At 40.8% G+C, this 21,078-nt stretch overlaps 1 protein-coding gene and 1 long non-coding RNA gene across 11 annotated transcripts in view; one reads left to right on the top strand and one right to left on the bottom strand.

Moving 5' to 3' along the window:
• Positions 1–21,078, bottom strand: part of LYPD6B (LY6/PLAUR domain containing 6B) — a 229,735-nt gene that overhangs the window by 32,047 nt on the left and 176,610 nt on the right. For 5 of the 7 annotated variants that reach the window (XM_067025982.1, XM_059053488.2, XM_067025983.1 and 2 more), the window contains exon 2: positions 1,600–1,661. The gene's annotated coding sequence lies outside the window, so the exon portion shown is untranslated. Of the gene's footprint in view, positions 1–1,599; positions 1,662–9,879; positions 9,920–21,078 lie in introns of all 7 variants that reach the window. The other 2 variants (XM_067025985.1, XM_067025980.1) reach the window with 1 other exon arrangement.
• The window catches only part of LOC136793595 (uncharacterized), a 221,856-nt gene that overhangs the window by 131,293 nt on the left and 69,485 nt on the right, over positions 1–21,078 (top strand). For 3 of the 4 annotated variants that reach the window (XR_010839107.1, XR_010839109.1, XR_010839108.1), the window contains one exon: positions 7,544–8,262. The exons of the other annotated variant lie outside the window; for it this stretch is intronic. This is a non-coding gene — a long non-coding RNA (uncharacterized lncRNA). Of the gene's footprint in view, positions 1–7,543; positions 8,263–21,078 lie in introns of those variants that run through there. 4 annotated transcript variants of the gene reach the window in all.

The raw sequence follows: 21,078 nt of genomic DNA, 5'->3' as shown, positions 1-21,078 counted from the left end.
ATGGGAGAAAATATTTGCAAATGATATGACTGATAAGTGATTAATATCCAACACATATAAATAGCTCATAGAACTCAACATCAAAAAATAAACAACCCGATTAATAAATGAGAAGAACTTGACAGACATTTTTCCAAAGAGGACATGCAGATGGCCCATAGGCACATGAAAAGAAGCTCCACATTGCTCATTATTAGAGAAATGCATATAAAAACCACAATGAGATGTCATCTCACACCTGTCAAAATAACTATCATCAATAAGAACACAAATAACAAATGTTGGCAAGGATGTGGAGAAAAAGGAACCCTTGTACACAGTTGGTGGGAATGTAAATTGGTGCAGCCACTGTGGAAAAGAGTATGAAGGTTTCTCAAAAGCTAAAAATAGAGCTACCATATGAACCACAATTCCACTCCTGGGTATATATCAGAAAAAAACAAAAACACTAATTTAATAAGATGCATGCACCCCAATGTTCACATCAGCATTATTTACAATTGCCAAGATATGGAAGCAATCTAAGTGTCCATCAGCAGATGAACAGATAAAGAAAAAGTGGTACAGATATACATGGAATACTACTCAGCCATGAAAAAGAATGAAATTTTGCCATTTTTAGCAACATGCATGGATTGGAGGGCATCATGCTAAGTGAAATATGTCAGAAAAAGAAAGCAATACTGCATGATATCACTTATATGTGGAGTCTAAAAAATAAACTAGTGAATGTAACAAAAAAGCAGACTCACAGATGTAGAGAACAAACTAGTGGCTACCAGTGGGGATTGGATGGGAGGGGCAATATAGGGGTAGAGGAGTGGGAGGTACAAACTATTGTGTTTAAAATAGGCTCAAGAGACTTCCCTGGTGGTGCAGTGGTTAAGAATCTGCCTGCCAATGCAGGGGACATGGGTTTGAGCCCTGGTCCGGGAAGATCCCACATGCCACAGAGCAACTAAGCCCATGCGCCACAACTACTGAGCCTGTGCTCTAGAGCCCGTGAGCCACAACTACTGAGCCCGTGTGCCACAACTACTAAAGCTCGTGTGCCTAGAGCCCATGCTCCACAATAGAGAAGCCACCACCATGAGAAACCTGTGCATTGCAACAAAGTAGCCCCCGCTTGCTGCAACTAGAGAAAGCCCACACGCAGCAACAAAGACCCCATGCAGCCAAAAAATTAATTAATTTTAAAAAATAATAAATAAAATAGGCTCAAGGATGTATTGTACAACACAGGAAATACAACCAATATTTTGTAATAACTATAAATGCAAAGTAACCTTTTAAAATTGTATAAATTTTTTTAATAAAATAAAAATAAATTCACTGAAAACCAGAATTTCATATTAACACAATGGTGCTTTGCCCTATTCTCCTTTCTTAAAATCTTGTATTTCAAGAAACAACACTCTTTTTACATGACAATAGGCTTGTCACTTAAATTAAGGACCTTTTCCTGAACTGCCTCTGATTATTCTCTGGTTTCCTCTCACCTTCCACAGTCCCAAACCTTCCTATTGGGATAATGGTCTTAGCAGCCTCATTTGCCCAGAGAAGTCCTTTACTTCACCTTCCAAATTTACTCATACTCACCTTTCTTAATTTTCTTCTTCTCTCCTCCTCTTTCACTCCCTGCTACCTTCACTCAAGGACACCTGAAAGAAAAAAAAAGAAAGAGTTCAGCTTGAAATGTACATGGAGATATCTCATCCATATTCTGTACCAATTTCCAGACCATAAAACTCCTTATTGGCAGAGATAGTGTTCTGTGATAATGCCTAAAATAGTCCCTTTTACCTTGTGCTTAAAATAAAACACACCTTGAACGTACTCTGTAAAGCAGCAGCATGCAACAACAGAAGACAAAGAGGTCAAAAGAGGGGTCTCTTTTCTCTTGCCCTTTTGTTAATGAACACAAAGATTCTTTTCACTGCAAACACCTAAGAGAGAAGACTAGCTTAGGGATTTGGTAAGGTTGGCATCTGGAAAGTGAGGGCACTGAGGGAGCGCTGATCACCCTTCTTATTATTCAGAGTATGCCGGATTGTGGAGCCGACTACAACTGACGCCCAGCCCACATTGTTGATGGCAAAGATGACTTCTCGTCCCCAGAGTCACAATTCTAGGCTCTGGTCTTCCACTGTGACTAACAGCCACCCAAGCAATGCCTGCACCTCAGGGCCATCACTCCTCACTAACCTCCTCCTGCCCTCATCAGGGCTGCCCGTTACCACTCGCACAGGGTAGACACTGAGTAAGGAATCCTTGAATATGCCCGAACAAGGCTGACTTCACCCATTCACTCAGTCTGCAAAGTCCACTCCCCTGACTCTGATGATGACCAATTTCCATGTACCCTTTGGTGCCTGCATTTGGGCAACAGGCAACTCCTGGCTGTGCAGCCTCAAATTAGCACACTCACTATACCGCATGACTCAGCAGCAAAGAACTTTCCCATCTGAAACTAATTAACCTTCCTCACATCCCTGTGAGGTAAGCAGGTGTGTTCACCTGCAGGTTATAAGGAGGAAATCGGAGATGAGGAGGTTAGGAGCTGTGCCACGGGTTTTTAAGGGTGTCTGCCGGGAATGAAGTCATTCTGTATTCATCCCCGTTCAGTCTCCACCCACTCCGGATCCAGGCCTTTTCCCCGTGCTTTGACCACCTTATCATTCTCTGGGCTTTTGTGAAGGCACAGACAAGAGTCCAGCAGATACATGCATTTCAAAAGGATAAAAGGTATTATGATTTGCCCCGGCTAAATACTTTAGATGTCTCTCCCACGATAACTCATACCAGAAGTCCTCTCTCTCAGACCTTTTCCAGTAAAGGTATCTTGTTAGGTAGAACTAATACTGTCTCCTGGAAAGAGGTCTCAGAATACAGCTTCATCCTTTGCCTGGGAAATGCCTGGTAAGGTTCACTCTCGCACCTTCAGAGGCACAAGCCAGCACCCGGGCAGCCCTGGAGTTAAGGGTTATTGGCTGCCCAGGGCTGTGAACTGCCCAGAGCACAGTGATGGCACAGCTGCCTCCACACATTTCATCCGGGCCCTCTGGGTTCTGCAGCATGCTTTGCGTCTCTGATTGGTTCCCTAGGGCAGGTACACAGCCAATGCTGCAACTTTCTCTACCGTAGGCCTCTCTGACTTTGCCAAAGAGAAACAGGATTGGCTCTTTCCAAGGGAGAAGCATGCTTCAACCACCAAAACTATGTCTTTTCCTTTGCTGGTTCTGCTTTCTCCTCCCACCTCCAGATGAGGACATGCCCCACGATTCAAGCTTTTATGTTATTACTGTTTACTTTCCTATAGTGTTATTACTCTTACTTTCCTTAGGGACCACATTTATGCTCACACATTCTACTCCCACCCCTTGTTGATTTCTAAATCACCAGACCAGATCTGACGAGGCTGGACTATAAACTATAATTTTCTGCCATTTTTAAATAGCATAAATTGGAGTAGATGACTTACTATTTCATTTAGGGAATGACTAGTCCTGAAAGACATTAAAACATTCTCTAATGCCACAGTAATTAAAACAGTATAGTAGTAACACTTGAGTAGACAAATGGAACAATAGAAGGTCTGGAAATAGACTCAAATACACATGGGAATTTGTTATATGGTAAAGGTGGCATCTCAAACCAGTAAGGTAAGAATACACTTTAAGAAGCTGAGTTGGGACAACTGGGTAGCCAGGAAAAAAATAAGGTTGGTACACGCCTCATACTGTACACATAGAAAACAAAGCCATAAAAGTTCCAGAAAAGAAAATGTGAACACAGAATAGTATTGGATAATCTTAAGGAATTATTGGTATAATAATGTTATAGAAGTTATGTTCTAAAAAGTTCTTATATGTTATTGATATATATTGATATACTTATAAAGAAATATAATGTCTGGGGTTTGCTTTAAATATTCTCAAAATGGATGGGAGGATAAGATAAAACAAGATGGGCAAAATACCCCTAATTGCTGAAGCTGGGTGACATGTAGTTGGGGTTTATTATACTATTTTCTAATTTGTGTACGCTTAAAATTTTCTGTAATAAAATGGGTTCTTAAAAATACAAGAATATTCCCCTGTGCCACAACTACTGAGCCTGCGCTTTGGAGCCCGTAAGCCACAGCTACTGAAGCCCGCACGCCTAGAGCCCGTGCTCCTCAACAAGAGAAGCCACTGCAATGAGAAGCCCGTGCACCGCAATGAAGAGTAGCCCCCACTCGCCGCAACTAGAGAAAGCCCGTGTGCAGCAACGAAGACCCAACGCAGCCAAAAATGAATTAAAAAAAAAAAAAAAGGTCCTACTGTATAACACAGGGAACTATATTCAATATCCTATGACAAACCCATAATGGAAAAGAATATGAAAAAGAATGTATATATATGTATAACTGAATCACTTTGCTGTATAGCAGAAATTAACACAACATTGTAAATCAACTACACTTCAACAAAATAAATTTTTTTAAAAAGAAAAATAAATAAAACAAAATATGAGTGACTTCCTGGGAGTGGGGAAAGGCCATTCTGACTATGATTAAAAACCCAGAAAGTATAAAATTAAAGTGTGATTAATTCAATTACATCAAACAACAATAACTTCTGTATGCCCCCCCCCAAAAATTATAAGCAAAGTAAACACAAATAACCTGGGGGAAATATTTTCAACTCATGTCACAGACAAAACAATGGGTAATCTCACTAATATGGAAAGAGCTACTAAAAATCGGTAAGAAATTTATCAGTAACCCAACAGAAAAAGAAGCAAAGAACATGAATAGACATTTTATAGAAAAATGAACAAAATGGCCTTTAAACAACATGAGAAAAGTTAAGCATCTTTTCAAATAGGAGAAATGTAAATTAAAAGTACACTTCGTAAATTCCAGATTTTGACTAGTCTGATAGATAAAAATGTTTTCTAATATTCTTTTGAGGAGGCCATGGGAAATCAGTCATTTTCATATATTGCTGGTGGGAATGTGACTCCAAAGAGCAATTTGGTAACATTATTAAAATTTCAAATGTATTTAACCTTGACCCAAAATCTCACTTCTGGGAATTTTTTCTGCAGATGGTCTGCTTTCATGCAAAATAATATATTGCCATGACAGTCACTGCAGCACTGTTTACAATAGCAAATGACTGGAAAAAACCCAAGTGTCCATCAGAAGAGTATGTGTGTGTGTGGGGGGTGTACACACACACACACACACACACACACACACATATATACACACACACACACACCTACGTATACACAACGGAATCTGATGCAGCCATTAAAAAAACGGAATTTCCCTGGCGGTCCAGTGGTTAAGACTCCGCATTTCCACTGCAGGGGGCACGGGTTCGATCTCTGGTCGGGAAACTAAGATCCCACATGCTGTGTGGCACGGCCAAAAAAAATGAGGATGCTCCCTATATTCTTCTGTGAAAAAAGTCCTAGGAGATATACATATATATATATATATATATATATATGTATATAATATACATATTTATATGAGATAGCTATAAATATATGAATATCATGTCTTTTTTGTGTTAAGGAAGGTAAAAATACTATATGTATTTACTTATATGCATAAATGCACTCAGGAACAGTATACAGGAAACTAATAAAAGTGATGACCTGTAGGTGGGGGGACAGGGGTAAATAGTACACTATAAGGGGACAGAAGTGGGAAGGAGACTTCTCAGAATATACCTCATTTAATTGTTTTGATTTTTGATCCGTATGAATGCATAACTTATTCAAAAGTTAAAAGAGCTTGATTGGCTCTATAGTTTATGGTTAAGCACCTACTATATAGCTAAAGCTCAACAGTTCTCTCTAAATGGACCAGGGGCTTGGAAAATCCAAAGAGTAGATGATAAAAAGTAGCATTTTTATTTGGCTTTGAAATGTATCATTTGGTGGTAGGGATGGGAGTCCCAGACAATTCACCATCTTAATTACATTTTGCAAAATTCCATTGCTAAAGCCCCTGAGAGCTTAGTAAGAACATAGTCACAGCTGTCTGCAATACAACAGTGGATTAAGAATGCAGGTAAGGAAGATAACAGCCAGGAAGCACTGCCTTCCTGCAGGATAGGGGTGTTCTATCCATTTGAGTATACTGTGATTGTTGACTATTAGTAACACATCCCTCTCTAACGGCAGGCCAATAGGTGCTAATTTTTTCATCCCTGAGGTCCAGACCTCAGATTCCACAATTAGAAGGATTTCTCTAAACTGTATGTAGAAGATAATTAGTTACCCATTTGTAAGATGAAAAGCAAAAGGCACAAGTGCCATGAAAAGTGTCTGACCCACACAAAATAAACGATTACATTAACATGATATATATATTTTGACAAACACATGCAAAAAAGTTTTTATACACTCATTAGCCCACATTGTTTTACTGCCCCTAAATGAGCAATTTCCTGTAGGCTCTTTGAAATATGACAAACAGCTCATCTCCCAGGGCTCCATTTGAGGTTCTGAAATCCCAGATTTCAAGCTTTCGAGTAGACAAGAGGAAGTGGCCTGGGAAGCCTTTCTCTTTGCCCCTAGCATGCAGGCTTCATAGGTAAGAGCTATAACCCACTCCCACAGGAAAGGATGCAACGGTTCCTTGTGCACATAGTGTAAGGGGGGGAAATTGCTATCTAGCTGAGTGACGAGCTGAATATTTTGCCACGCATGGGCTATTTCTCAGCATTTCAGTTTCCTTACATGTTGAATCAAGTGCTAAGAGTTAGTGCTAACATTGGGCAAGTCACTTAACCTCCCTGTGCCTCAGTTTCCTCATTGTAAAAGGAGATAATAAACAATAATGACCTCAAGGGAGTGAATTAATACGTCACAGTCACTTAGAATAATGTCTGAAGACAGCACAAACTCAATCAGTATTAGCTACCCACATGTAACATCTTAGAGTTGAGTATGTTGAAAACTCTGTCTTTGGAGTCAGAATTCCAGGGCTGCCTGAGAAGTTACAGAATACATCTTCTGTCACCATTTTCCTTTGAGTAATCAGCTCTGGTACAAATGGAAATTATTTACTTTCATAACTTCAGCTTTACTCGTGTTGAGTGATTTACACAATCCTGTAGCTATGAGGTCCCAGAACTGCATTCCCTTCTTTGGCAAATTTGTACGTCTTCCTTCAAAGGCAGTGTTTGTTCCTCACATCTGAGAAATGACTGCAGGCGAGGGTTAGGCTGAGAATGTCAATCCCTTTCCCCACCCTGTGTCTGTTTGAGGCCTGGAACACAGGGAGCAGAGGAAGGCGCTGCACACAGACAAGGGCAGAACCCACCAGCCCACGACTTCCCCAGGGGAGTTTAGAAGCGACCCCAGGTGGGGCCGGTTTACAAATGGGAGAACAGAGATGCAGCTGGACTCCGGCATCTGGCACCTCCAAGCTTCTCTTTTCCATCACAGGGGAAGTTAAATTGTCACGATTTGGAAGCAAATAGGAGAAAAGAATGTTTTTAATCAGTTGTTTAAACGTGTGCTTGTCTCTCCCCTACAGTGTCTCTTCTTAACATCATGCAAGCAGGACAGGACAGGAGCTGGGAATGCTGCAGCCAGGAGGACCCCATCCAGATTGTTACAAACAGCACCCCCAGATCATTTGATCTTAGGGAAGAAAAGGGAATCAAACCCTGTGCCCCTGACGGGAAATGACAGGATGAACATTTTCCTGGCTAAAAGTTTGAAATATATACCTTTGCCACCCACAAAATTTTCACCCATTATTTCTTTCCTTACACTTTCCTCATTTAAAATGTACAATTTCATCGAATAATCCAGTTTATACACCCTAAATGCATGAAACCCATTTTTTCAGTTATTCAGTCAGTATTTATGGAGCACCTACCACATGCCAGGCATCATTTCATTCACTGCCAAAGCTTCAGTCCCTAAAACAAAGGTGCTGCTCTCAGAGTTCTGACTTCCCAGGGCTTTGCTAATGGTTTCCTGCATGAGCCCTCACATAGAACACCTTCCTTTTTTAACATAACATTTTTTGAGGGTTTATGCGCGTCAGGCACTGAACACCATTAATTCATTTAATTCTCACAGCATCCCTGTGAGGTGGTACGATTTCTGTCCCCTCTTTGCAGATGAAGAATTTGAAATTTAAAGACAGGATAAGTAACTTACCCAAGGCTACAAAGCTAGTAAATCACAGATAGGATTAAAATGTAGGTCCAGTTCCAAACTCCTCCATCTTAATCCCTACACTAAACTGCCTTCAAAACTTCTTAAATATAGTTGGCTATGATGGACATATTTGGTTTAGAGTGGTCTCTTCTGTGTTTTGTTTGGTTTGCTGTAATTCTCATCTTCTGTACAACGCCTTTCTATCGTCTACAAAATGATCATTTAAAAGCAATTGTATCAAGCCCTGGAACCATGGCAGAGCAGGCTAAAAAATGACAGCCATTTGTACATAAATATTTAAATATATGCACTACACTCCATTTAGTGCATTATTCAAATTCTGGGCTTACATCAAAAAGGTTTCCAGAACTTACCAGCTGCTTCCTTTTGTGATCTCAATAGTCCTCACCCAAACAAGACTCAAAGGACCCACTGTCCAAATCGGCTTCCTTATATTGACACCTGTCATTGATGTCATTTGCTTTCCTTTCCGCCAACCCCAAACTGAGTAGGGAGGAGGATCAATTTGAATTCTTTCTAACTGCTTCCTTTCCCTTTCCCCAAACCTTGCATTTTTTTCCCTAAAACCCCCTAAAGCCCAAACCATAGTTCAGTGAAGTGAGTGTGATTAAGCAAATTATGAACCAGCTCAGGGAGTTGCTCTAATTGCTCTAATCAGGGATACTTTCCTGGCTCGGCTGGCAGGAGGCCTGGCCAGCCTAGAACACCCGCTCCCTGTCTGTGGGCGGTGTGTCAGCAGATGGCAATCACTGCTGCTATTTTTCCAGGTAATGTGAGATTACAGTCTGAAGCCCCAAACTTGAACAATTATTCTCTTCAATGATTTCTTTATTCGTTCCACTGATAAACCTTGCCTTTAATCCCTGAATGCCCCAGCAGCAACCATTCATCAGATGTCAGATTCTTCAATGGGAAGTAGGAGGTGTGCACACAGGCAGGGGTCTGTTTCCCTCTCTCATCATATTCAGGCCCCCTGAAGGCAGAGTAGTCTTTTGTCTCCAGCAATGGGACTGGTACAGAGCAGGGGCCCAAATGTTTGCTTAATATTGTGGGATGAAGAAAGGAGATATAAAAATACAGTCACATTTTCTTTTAAAGAGCACTTAATGGGACAATGGATTTAATAATAAAATACTTGGGGATATGCACATCATATACAACACTTAAAGGAGGATGTTTTCCTTAAAGAACTAAAAATAGAGCTACCACATGATCCAGCAATCCCATTCCTGGGCATATATCCGGAAAAGATGAAAACTCTAACTTGAAAAGGTACATGCACCCAATGTTCATAGCAATACTATTTACAATAGCCAACATATGGAAGCAACCTAAGCGTCTGTTGACAGACAAATGGATAAAGAAGATGTGGGAGATATACACAATGGAATATTACTCAGCCCTAAAAAAGGAATGAAATAATGCTATGTGCAGCAACATGGATGGACCTAGAGATCATCGTACTAAGTAAGCCAGAAAGAGAAAGACAATTATCATGGGATATGATTTATATGCGGAATCTAAAAAAAATGATACAAATTAAGTGAATTATAGAACAGAAACAGACTGACAGACATAGAAAACAAACAGCGTTGTCAAAGGGGAAAGGGGCGGGAGAGATAAATCGGGTACTTGAGATTAACAGATACTTTGTAAAACAGATAAACAACAAGGACCTACCATATAGCACAGGGGACTGTATTCAATATCTTGTAATAACCTATAATGGAAAAGAATTGGAAAAAGAACATATATATGTATATATATAAAAGGGTGAAAGACATGGCTAGTTCTTAGTACATATTTTACAGCAAAGATTAGCTGATTTCTCACCATTAACTCAAAACAGTTATAGGTTGCAAGTCTGTATGAGAAAAAGAGGTTGAAGTACAGAGAAAAGTATCAAATAGACTTCAGATCAGGAGCTTCCATTGGGAAAACAGCAGGAGTAGCAATAATCAATACTCTAACAAGCTTGATGTGGTTATGAAATCCTTCAAGGAAAATTCCAGAACCTTAGGAACTTAATACCTTACTGAGGCCTACAAGGTGGTTGTACATTAAAATACTGCCAGCCCTGCTTAGGCTTTTACTTAACTCTCTGTACCTTTTGGCAATGGTAGTTCATAAAGGAGAGTTGAGAGAGCACTGTCACTAGAATTCCTCTGGGTCTGGGCTCACTGGGTCCTGCAGGACACATCCAAGAAGACTTGCCAACATCCTGCAGCTGCCGCATAGCCACACCATGTAGTCCATGGATTTGGCTTCCTTTTGTGTGGGTGATTATGTCGAGCACTAATGTCATGTTCAGCATCAGTCATCCAAATTTACCTCTGGCGTTTTTTTCTAGCTAAGTAGTAATAAACTTTTAAATTGGAAAACGCATACACACATACACACACACACACACACACACACACACATATATATATATACACACATATATATATATATATATATATATATACCTCTTTTTCATTTAATAAGCATTCTTGAACATCTACTATGTACTATATGAGGAACTAAAAATAAAAATTTAAGGTCCATGTAGGTCCATGCCCTACAGTTTGAATACAGTGATGAAGGCAGGCCGTGTACAAATGGCAAATACGTGAAAGTTGCTCTAGATACAATGGATCGTGGAGTGTTACTAAGTCTGCTCCGTTTACTTTTCTAAAATGCTAGTGACTCCTGTAGCTTGTAGTAGGTAGGGAAGGGTATTATTTATGTTGAAATCATGTAGGGAGGCACCTAGAAATAAGCAAATCTGCAAAGAACAAATTTACACACATTTAGTTGGCTAAATAGAAGAAATGTCTCAAAAGAGAAAGAAGCATGCTGGCTGAGACTTTCCACAGAGAACAGTCACCAGAATAAATGCATGGGGGTAGACACACTGAGATCTGTAGCGCTGACCAGGATCATGTCACGGCTCGGCATCCTGAACTAGGGATTGGGTAGTCTGGTACACTGATGATTTTCAGCAAACTTCATAGCTCCCATGTCCCCATTCTTGGTTCAGAAATTTCACCCTTCTAACAAAGTTCAATTCTTCCAGAAGCAGAAGGTACACTAGACACGTCCAGCTTGGAGGGGGGAAAATCAAGTTTTACTGTTCCCAGCTTACTCACTGCAAATTAAACCTCCAGGGTAGTAAGAGGTATCCAGCATGCCCCTGCCACCCAAAGGAGAGTCTATCACAACAGGTTCGCCTTATTTTCCGGAAGGTTCACCTTATTTTAGATATCTTTTAAAAAATGGTATATTTCTGGTATAATTTAAAATAAATTTTCACTTACATGAAGTATTTGCCTTCCCCTTACTGAGGCACTAAGAGCACTGACTCTTACAATGGACATAATACAAGAACCTATTTCCTATTTCGACCAAGAGAAAGTTGGAAGCAAATTCACATGGACTGCTAAAATGTGTCATCAGCTGAAGCCAGCAAAGGGTCTTCTGCTCTTTCAGACTGAAGCAGCCTTCTCAGTGAAACCTGGTGTAGTTCTGATAGTCTGGGTGGTATCCTCACTTACTGGGACTTTCTTCCTGTCCACTGTGAGAGCATCCACAGAGTCTTTGGGTGGTTTTTTTGTTTGTTTGTTTTTCATATGATGTCACTTATATGTGGAATCTAAAAGAATGATACAGATGAACTTATCTACAAAACAGAAACAGACTCACAGACATAGAAAACAAACTTATGCTTACCAAAGGGGAAAGGGGTAGGGGAGGGATATATTAGGAGTTTGGGATTAACATATACATATTACTTATATAAAATACATAACCAACAAGGACCTACAGCATAGCACAGGGAACTATAGTAATATCCACAGTTTGTACAAGGCTACGGTGAGGATTGACCACCAGACTCATTACGACTGATCCAAGAACTGAGTTCTGCCTTTAGTTCATTTTCAAGAGAATAACTCACCCAAACAACTTACTAGCCCTGCTTCTAAGGTCTCCCACATCCATTTTATATCCTTAGAATTTCAATCTTGCTTTGGGAAAATGCCAGAAATTCAAGTATCTATCTGATAATTAAATAGCCAACCACCACTGCAGCACAACCAAAACGGTAGGTTCTTGGGAAATATCAGAGGTCAAAATTCTATTAAATCCATATGAAGTACCTGCTGTGTGGTCAGCACTGGGATGGCCACTGCAGAGTTGTACTGGAGTTACACTTTAAATATATGAAAAATCTTTGACCTAAAGAACTAGTGAGACTAGATATCACACATGAAATGACTGCAGTGAGTACAGGGCAGAGTAGGATTAATAATTAAAACAAGTGCTTTAGGGTACAGTAAGTGATTAAATAGAGTGCATTCACATACGATAGTTCTCATGATTCTTACGACCACATGGTGAGGTAGGCAAGGGAGATACTGTATTATTAACCTCATTTTACAGATGAGGAAACTGAGGTCAAAGGCAGCCAAGGGCACCTTGCAAATAAGTGGCAGACTTTGAGGACAGTAGTACTAGTGTTGCCTCCCTGTTCTGTAACCTTGCTGCCACATCACGCCGCCTCCTTGCTAAGTACCACGGAAGATGAAGAGGGAGCATGAAAGGACGTGAAGGGTGAGCTGTAAAGGGTAGTGGTAGGCAACAAAAAGGATATGGGGTCTTCATGGGGAAAGGAAGAGACAGAAATGGGCAAAGAGCATGACCATGGGCTTGGAGGCAGAGAACTGGGAGGGAATGACTTCCTGAAGTGGGATGTGTGTTAGAAGGGAGTGGGAAATAGGGTTTCACAGGAAAAGTAAATAATCATGGAACCTGCAGACAAAGTCAGGAGTTGAGTTTTGATCTTTCAAGCAAGGAGACTACTTTTTGCCAGGAGACTGACCCGATCAATAAGAAAGGTGATACGGTATTCCAGTAGCAGTGGGGTTAGAGGGGTGGGGTGGGGCAAAGAGTCTGAGTTTCTGGAAGCCAGGAGCGCCTGGCATAGTTCTGAAATGTCGAGGTGGGTATGCTTTACAGAATTCATCACCCAGTTCATTTGCACATCACTTGAACAACAGCAAAGCTTTCAAAAATACTCTGGTTATAAGAACAGGGCATATAAAAGAAGGATAATTAGTGCTTACAAATTTATGATGAATTAAGCCATTTTAGGGTGGTTGACTTAAAACTGTAAACTATGCTGTCTCTGGGATTCAGGGTTGACAAACGTAAAATCACCTGCATTTTCAGGCTTTGGTTTGACTTCCTGACAACCAGCCAGCTTGCTATCAGGCTGAACTGATAACAAGCTGTCGGAGTTCCAACAGACGAAGGGGATTTGAGTGGGGTGGGAGGTATTCTGGATCCCTCACACACACTTAAATGAGAATAGGTCTGATTTTATAAAACTGCTTGTATTATGATATTTTACAAAACTTCCTTTGGATAAAGAGTTCCATAGCTTAAAACATCTGAAAAGCCACTGATCTAGTCCAATCCTAGCCACAGACATATGAGGAAGCAGGACAGAGAGGTACAGGGCCTGGTCCACGGTCACAGGGCAAGTGAGGCCACTTGAGAGGCATTTACAACTACTTTAAATTGAGAACTAAAAAGGCTTTTGTACAGCAAGGGAAACAATCAACAAAATGAAAAGGCAGCCTACGGAATAGGAGAAAATATTTGCAAACCAATATCTGATAAGGGATTAATATCTAAAATATATAAGGAACATATACAACTCAATAGCAAAAAACCCAAATAATCCAATTTAAAAATGGGCAAAGTGGGGGCTTCCCTGGTGGCGCAGTGGTTAAGAATCTGCCTGCCAATGCAGGGGACACGGGTTTGATCCCTGGCCCAGGAAGATCCCACATGCCGGGGAGCAACTGGGCCCATGCACCGCAACTACTGAGCCTGCGCTCTAGAGCCCATGAGCCACAACTACTGAAGTCTGTGTGCTTAGAGCCCGTGCTCTGCAACAGGAGAAGCCACTGCAATGAGAAGCCCGCGCACCACAACGAGGAGTGGCCCCCGCTCACCGCAACTAGAGAAAGCCCGCCGGCAGCAACGAAGACCCAACACAGCCAATAAATAGATAGATAGATAAATAAAATGGACAAAGGACCCAAATAGACATTTTTCCAAAGAAGACATACAAATGGCCAACAGATACATGAAAAGATGCTAAGTAATACTAATCATCAAGGAAATGCAAATCAAAACTACAATGCGATATCACCTCACACCTGTAAGAATGGCTATCAATCAAGAAGACAAGAGATAAAAAGTGTTGGTAAGGATGTGAAGAAAAAGGAATCCTGTCCACTGTTGATGGGAATGTAAACTGGTGCAACTACTATGGACAACAGTATGGAGATTCCTCAAAAAGTAACAATAGAACTCCCATATGATGCAGCAATCTTACTTCTGGGTATACATTGAAAGGAAATAAAATCAGTATCCCTAAGACATGTCTGCACCCCAATGTTCACTGCAGCATTATTCACAATAGCCAAGATATGAAAACAATCTAAGTGTCCGTCAACAGATGAATGAATTCTTTCTAAATGTGGTATATGTTTTCTTGGTACGTGTGTGAGGAATATTATTCAGACATTAAAAAAAGAAGAAAATCCTGGCATTTGTGACAACATAGATGAAGCCGTTATGCTAAGTGAAATGAGCCAGACAAAGAAAGACAAATAGTGTATTACTATCACTTAAAAGTGGAATCTAAAAAAAGTCAAAATCATAAACCAGAGAGTAGAATGGTGGTTGCCAGGGGCTGGGGGTGGAAGAAATGGGAGGTGCTGGTCAAAAGACACAAACTTTTAGTTATAAGATGAATAAGCTCCGGGGATCTAATGGTCAGCATGGTGACTATAGTTAATAATACTGTATTGCATACTTGACATTATCTAAGAAAGCAAATTTTAAGTGTTTTCACCATAAAAAAAAAAAAGGTAACTATGTGAGGTAATGGAGGTGTTAATTAACTTAATTGTGGTAATCATTTCACATTGTATACGCATATCAAATCTCACACTATACACCTTAACACAATTTTGTCAATTTGATACACAATTTTGTCAATTTTACCTCAGTAAAGCTCGGAGTGGCTGGTGGAGGGATTGGGCAATTGAGAGCTCAGAAAACAAAAATCATTTAACATCCGTTGAAGGCCAGGATCCCTCCAGGCCCTTTACTGTGCCTGTGGCCTAAGCTGACTCCCTAAGCCAATGCCCTAAACTGAGCAGCAGAGGTGGCAGGGAATGTGATACAGCCTCTGAACACGCTCAGCCAGGCTGGGCCTCAGAACAGCAGGAGTGGTGCCCACTTGAGCTTGTTTCCATGTTAAGCCTCCTGCCAACACATAAAACTTAGGGAGCTTCTAATATGGGGAGGCTCTGGTTAATGCTTTTCTCTGACTCATTCATATTTCAACACTTGCTTATTTCTTTTTTTCCTCATTATAGTCTTTTTGGAGACTAAGGCAAAACAAAACAAAACCCCACCTTACGAAAAGAAATGTGTGTGCCCTGGGGAAGACAAAGGAGTACAGCAGGTTTGAGATTCTCGCTGTTACCAAAGAATTATGACCCAGAAGCAGGGAATCATTAAATCTGTTGGTTTCACTTGTATAACAGCATATAACATTGTACATGCTCCTGCATCACCCACTGAATCAGTAAGTTTAGGGAGAAAAGCCCAGCAGAGCCCCTAGTAAATCTGGCTTTTGGTATTCCAATCACAGAAAAGTATTCCTCTCACTTTTTTCACACAGGGCCTACCGTCACCTTAACTGTGTTTATCGAGACAGAGAAAGTGTCTTTGCCAAAGCTAGACATTTCTCTTCTTTGACAGCAAACACTGATTAAATCTACCCAGAGAAAAGTTAGGCAGACCGGAACCCACCTTCTTGCCAGTTACTAAGGGACAGACTTTCAATTGTGGTATTTCCTTTCCTCATTGTCAAGAAAAATAAACAAAAGTGATAGAATGTTACAGAAAATTTCTACGGAATATACAGCTGTTTCCATTTTAACTTAGGTTGAAAGATTCCTTACCAGTTTTGTGAGTTATCTCATCTAACTAAAAAAATCTCCTAAACTAACTAGTAAATTTAGGAAAACTGGAGTGAATACAGATGATATACAAACCAACAGTGCAAGCTGAGCTCTCCCCTGGCAGGACTGGACATGACCATTTCAGGATGAAGGATTCTGAGGGGACTGTGACTTTGCTTGCAAAGACATTAGTGGCAAGAGACATTTCCAAAAGGGACTGTAAGTTACGAATTAATGACAGCTCTCTGTGAACTAACTCCTCCATATTCAGAATGCCCAGTTTACAAAATAACAAATCAAAATGACCTTTCCAAGCCCTCACCAACACTGCAAACAGAAATATATCTCAGTTAGAAATCTGAGGGAAAAAGTTATGTCTGTGATCTATGTGCTGATCTGAGCAATAGAGCCTGTTTTTTAATCACCCCTGTCAGAAATATAAAATCTCCTTAAAAATAGGTTACCCAGCTCTCTGTGCTTCACGAGCAATTCACCAACACGAAAGCTCCCGATTTTAAGACAGCATTGTCACTGTCAGCTAGCTGCTGGTTTATTGAGATAGCTGGACTTGGTTTGAGCAGTAAAATATCTCACATTGCCTTTGAAAGTCATCTGCATGATTGCAGAGCTTTCTAATCCCCATAGAAGACCCATAACTATGTCAAGAGAAACTGAGACTCTCTGATCCCCTAACTGGTAACTGGACGCACAAACTTCCCTTTTGATTATTCCTGAACGACGGCACTTAAGCATCGTTGTGGGAAAGGAAAGCAGGCCTCCCCGGATGCACTTCTCTCTCTTGTCTGCCACTAGTCAGTGATTCTGAGACCACAGAGTACAGCTGGAACTTTCCTTCCTCGTCCCTGAACTTGGGTATTTACAAGTTGGCTAATGAAGGAACAATAAGTAATCTCCTGACCACTGTAGTAGGCAGGCGAGAATGAAAACTGATAGATGTACACTTTTATTCTTGAGCTCATAAGATAAGGAATTTCCGCCTTACAGACTTGCCTTTCATCCAGTTGGGGAAGGTGTAAAGCATGCTTTGTGCAGACGGGCCTGGCCTTTGGCAGATTTATTGACAAGACCTACTGGCTAGAGTAAGAGCAGGGATACACCATTTGTTGAGAAAGAGAATGAATACAATCAACAGGTTTGCAAGGCCTCATAAAACAGTTGTTTGGCTTAGAAGATCATATCTGCAATGCATTCTTATCAGGAGGAAAGCATTAAAGGCATTTCTCAAGTTTAAAGGAAAACAAAATTTGAAAAGCAAGGTGAGTCAGCTGCCAGTGTCTGTCTGAAGTTGTTGGAAATTCAGAGCTCTTTAATTTTGACAGACTCTGCTCTGTGAACAGGGCATAGCTTCTGCATAGTTTCAGTCACTTCTATTGTTTGTCACGGGCTAAAAGAACAGGACATCCAGCTTGCACTATCTGGATTCATTTGGGAAGGGTGGGAGAGGGTAGAGTGATAGAACACTGAGTTACTTTTACACTGACCTCTAAATCACAGCAGTGACAAGATTCTGTCATTATAATATCTTACAATTTCAATAAAGCTCTGACATTACTGGATGGCAATAAAAGAAAGAATATGTCATTGTCTATATGTCACATTCTAACTTAAAAAGCTGTGCTGGAAGCTCCGTTGCTTCTCAACCTGAGTATTTACATCTCTAGCCACCCTCAGAACACAAGTTTTTCTCAAGGTTTAGTGTCCTGGATTTAATTGGGAGTCAGTGAAACCTTGTTTAGATCCTGAACTCAGGCTCTGATCATCACTGCCAGGAAATGATTAACTTGAGCAAGTTGCTTAACTTCTTTGAGTCTCAGTTTCCTCATCTATAAGTCCGGACAGTAAAATTTCAATTTCAGTACCGTGGTGAGAAGTAAATAAGAAACGGTGAGAATTCAGTGAATTAACTATAAAGTATGTTTCACAACGCCTGGCATACAGTAAGTACTCAATAAATGTTAGTCCCCTTTCAGGTTTTGTAACTTTCTATTGTAGCAAAGGAACAGGGCCAGTTAGTGTAAGAAGTTGACCCTGTGTGAGCTGTGTGGTTCGGGCAGCAGATTTAGCTAAACCACTATCAGTCCTGTAAGCAGGCTTTGAGTACCACCTGCTGGAGTAGGTCGCTGCAGGGAAGTAACAAAGTGCCCCACAGGCATGAGATTTGTTCACAGAGCATTAGGCATCTCTCCCAAACCCCTGCAGACCTCATGGCAAAGCTTCCTGCTGTTGATTCTCAAAACATCTGCCCTCTAAGCCAAAAAGCAATTCATGAGCTGTCTCATGGCCCTTGGTCATTTATGTCCCTCTTCTATAGGTGAAGGGGAGTAAGGATCAGGAGGAAATGGCCAGATGGAAGAACACCTAAGGCTCCCAATTATAACAAACATCTCTTTCCTGCCAGGACACTAAAAACAGAATCCCAGCCAGCTTTTCGAGTTGCTATCTTAGCCAACTGGCTACATGTTTGATCGAAACAGAGGTCCAATATGGAAAAATAAAAGCTCTTCCTTAGCAAATGAGGAATGATTGGAAATGCATTTGAAGAAAACACCATTGTAGCGTTCCAGGTTTATTCTCTCTGTGCAACATGAACTGAATTTATTCAGCTCCTGTGCTTGGGGGCAGTTTCTCTAACTACCGATGCTGCCAATTCCACCTGCAATCTAAAAAACTGGGCTGCACAATTGGTTCCTCAATTGCCGCATGTAATCACTGACACACCCTGTTTTTTTTCTTTTTTTGGCTGAGTTGGGTCTTCATTGCTGCGCACGGGTTTTCTCCAGTTGCGGTGAGCAAGGGCTACTCTTCCTTGTGGTACACGGGCTTCTCCTTGCAGTTGCTTCTCTTGTTGTGGAGCACGGGTTCTAGGCGTGCACGCTTCAGTAGTTGCAGCACGCGGGCCCTAGAGCATGCGGGCTTCAGTAGTTGTGGGCTTAGTTGCTCTGCAGCATGGTATCTTCCCGGACCAGGGCTCAAAACCGTGTCCCCTGCATCAGCAGGCGGATTCTTAACCACTGTGCCACCAGGGAAGTCCTGAAATACCATTTTTCATGCTGTAGAAAATGCAAACACAGCTGAATTGATCCACTTCAAATCTCCTCAAACAATTCAACTAAGGATGAAAGGAGATGAGATATTTCAAAGTAAAGGTGGTTGGGTGTCCTGAGGCTTGAGGATAGTGGGTGTGTGTATGGGAGAAGGTCTCTTTTCAGTGGAATTACTGGTTTAAAACATAGGTGGCTACCCTAATTTTAAAGTCTGTCAGTCTATATGGTTGCATGTGACATCTTTTAGGGTCATAACACCACTGCTTTCCATAGTATCTATGGGGTGGCTGTCATACTAGGATGTAGGTGGTTACGAGACATGTCCTGTCAACTGTCTGTAGTCACCTGATTATTGATTATCCTGAATGCCTCATCAAAGACAAAAAAAACCAGACTTCATTTAGAAGTCTGTAAGTCAAATAGTTAAGGAAAGAGCAAAATAACCCAGTAGTTAACATGACCAAGTGCAAGCCACAGGTCAGGAGTCTGGAGGTCACAGTGGCAGGCAGAAGGGCCTAGGCAGGCCAGGGTCTGGAGTCTAGGCACAGGCCACTTATCCTTGGAGGCCTTATTCCTTTCTTTGAATGCCTTCCATCCTTTCCAAAAGTAATCATCAACTCCTTATTCTGCAGTCCCAGCTCAAATCGTAGTTGTCCATTATCTCATGACCAGGCAGGGTCGGCTCTCTTAAACATACCTTTACTAAGTGTTATTTACTGTACTGTGTTTATAAAACTCCATCTTTATTATACAAGTAATATAAATACCATACACACATGTGTATATTACCAACAGAGTATTATAACTATATATCTCTTTCTTCACTAGACTATAAACTTTTAGAAGGCAAGAACCATGTCGCATATACTGAGTGCTATACTAGACACTGAAGATTCACAAATAAACATCTCTTTGAATCTGAATAAATGAAGGTGCAGATTAATAAATGGTTTGTGAACAAGTTGAAAAGAAAAAAGTGATTAGTAAGATCTAGGATGGTAATCTAATGTAAAATATAGCCAAACAAATCTCTCTTCTTTCATGATATGGTTACCAGGCTATTAAATCAGTAAAATTCCATACACAACTTGAATTTTGGGAAGGCAGCTCATAAAATCTTTTATCCTTGTGGGAACAACAGCAAATCACAAGCTGCCAAATAATATTTTTTTTGAACATCTTTACTGGAGTATAATTGCTTTACAGTGGTGTGTTAGTTTCTGCTTTATAACAAAGTGAATCAGCTACACATATACATATATCCCCATATCTCCTCCCTCTTGTGTCACCCTCCCTCCCACCCTCCCTATCCCATGCCTCTAGGTGGTCACAAAGCACCAAGCTGATCTCCCTGTGCTACGTAGCTGCTTCCTATAGCTATCTATTTTACATTTGGTAGTGTATATATGTCCATGCCACTCTCTCACTTCGTCCCAGCTTACCCTTCCCCCTCCCCGTGTCCTCAAGTCCATTCTCTACGTCTGTGTCTTTATTGCTGTCCTGCCCCTAGGTTTTTCATAACCATTTTTTTTAGATTCCATATATATGTGTTAACATATGGTATCTGTTTTTCTCGTTCTGACTTACTTCACTCTGTATGACAGACTCTAGGTCCATCCATCTCACTACAAATAACTCAATTTCGTTTCTTTTTATGGCTGAGTAATATTCCATTGTATATATGTGCCACATCTTCTTTATCCATTCATCTGTCGATGGACACTTAGGTTGGTTCCATGTCCTGGCTATTGTAAATAAAGCTGCAATGAACACTGTGGTACATG

Source organism: Kogia breviceps, chromosome 2, assembly GCF_026419965.1.
Source record: "Kogia breviceps isolate mKogBre1 chromosome 2, mKogBre1 haplotype 1, whole genome shotgun sequence".
NCBI classification, from domain to species: domain Eukaryota; kingdom Metazoa; phylum Chordata; class Mammalia; order Artiodactyla; family Physeteridae; genus Kogia; species Kogia breviceps.
Note: the sequence above shows the minus strand (reverse complement) of the source record. Positions and strands in the feature narration are given on the sequence as shown.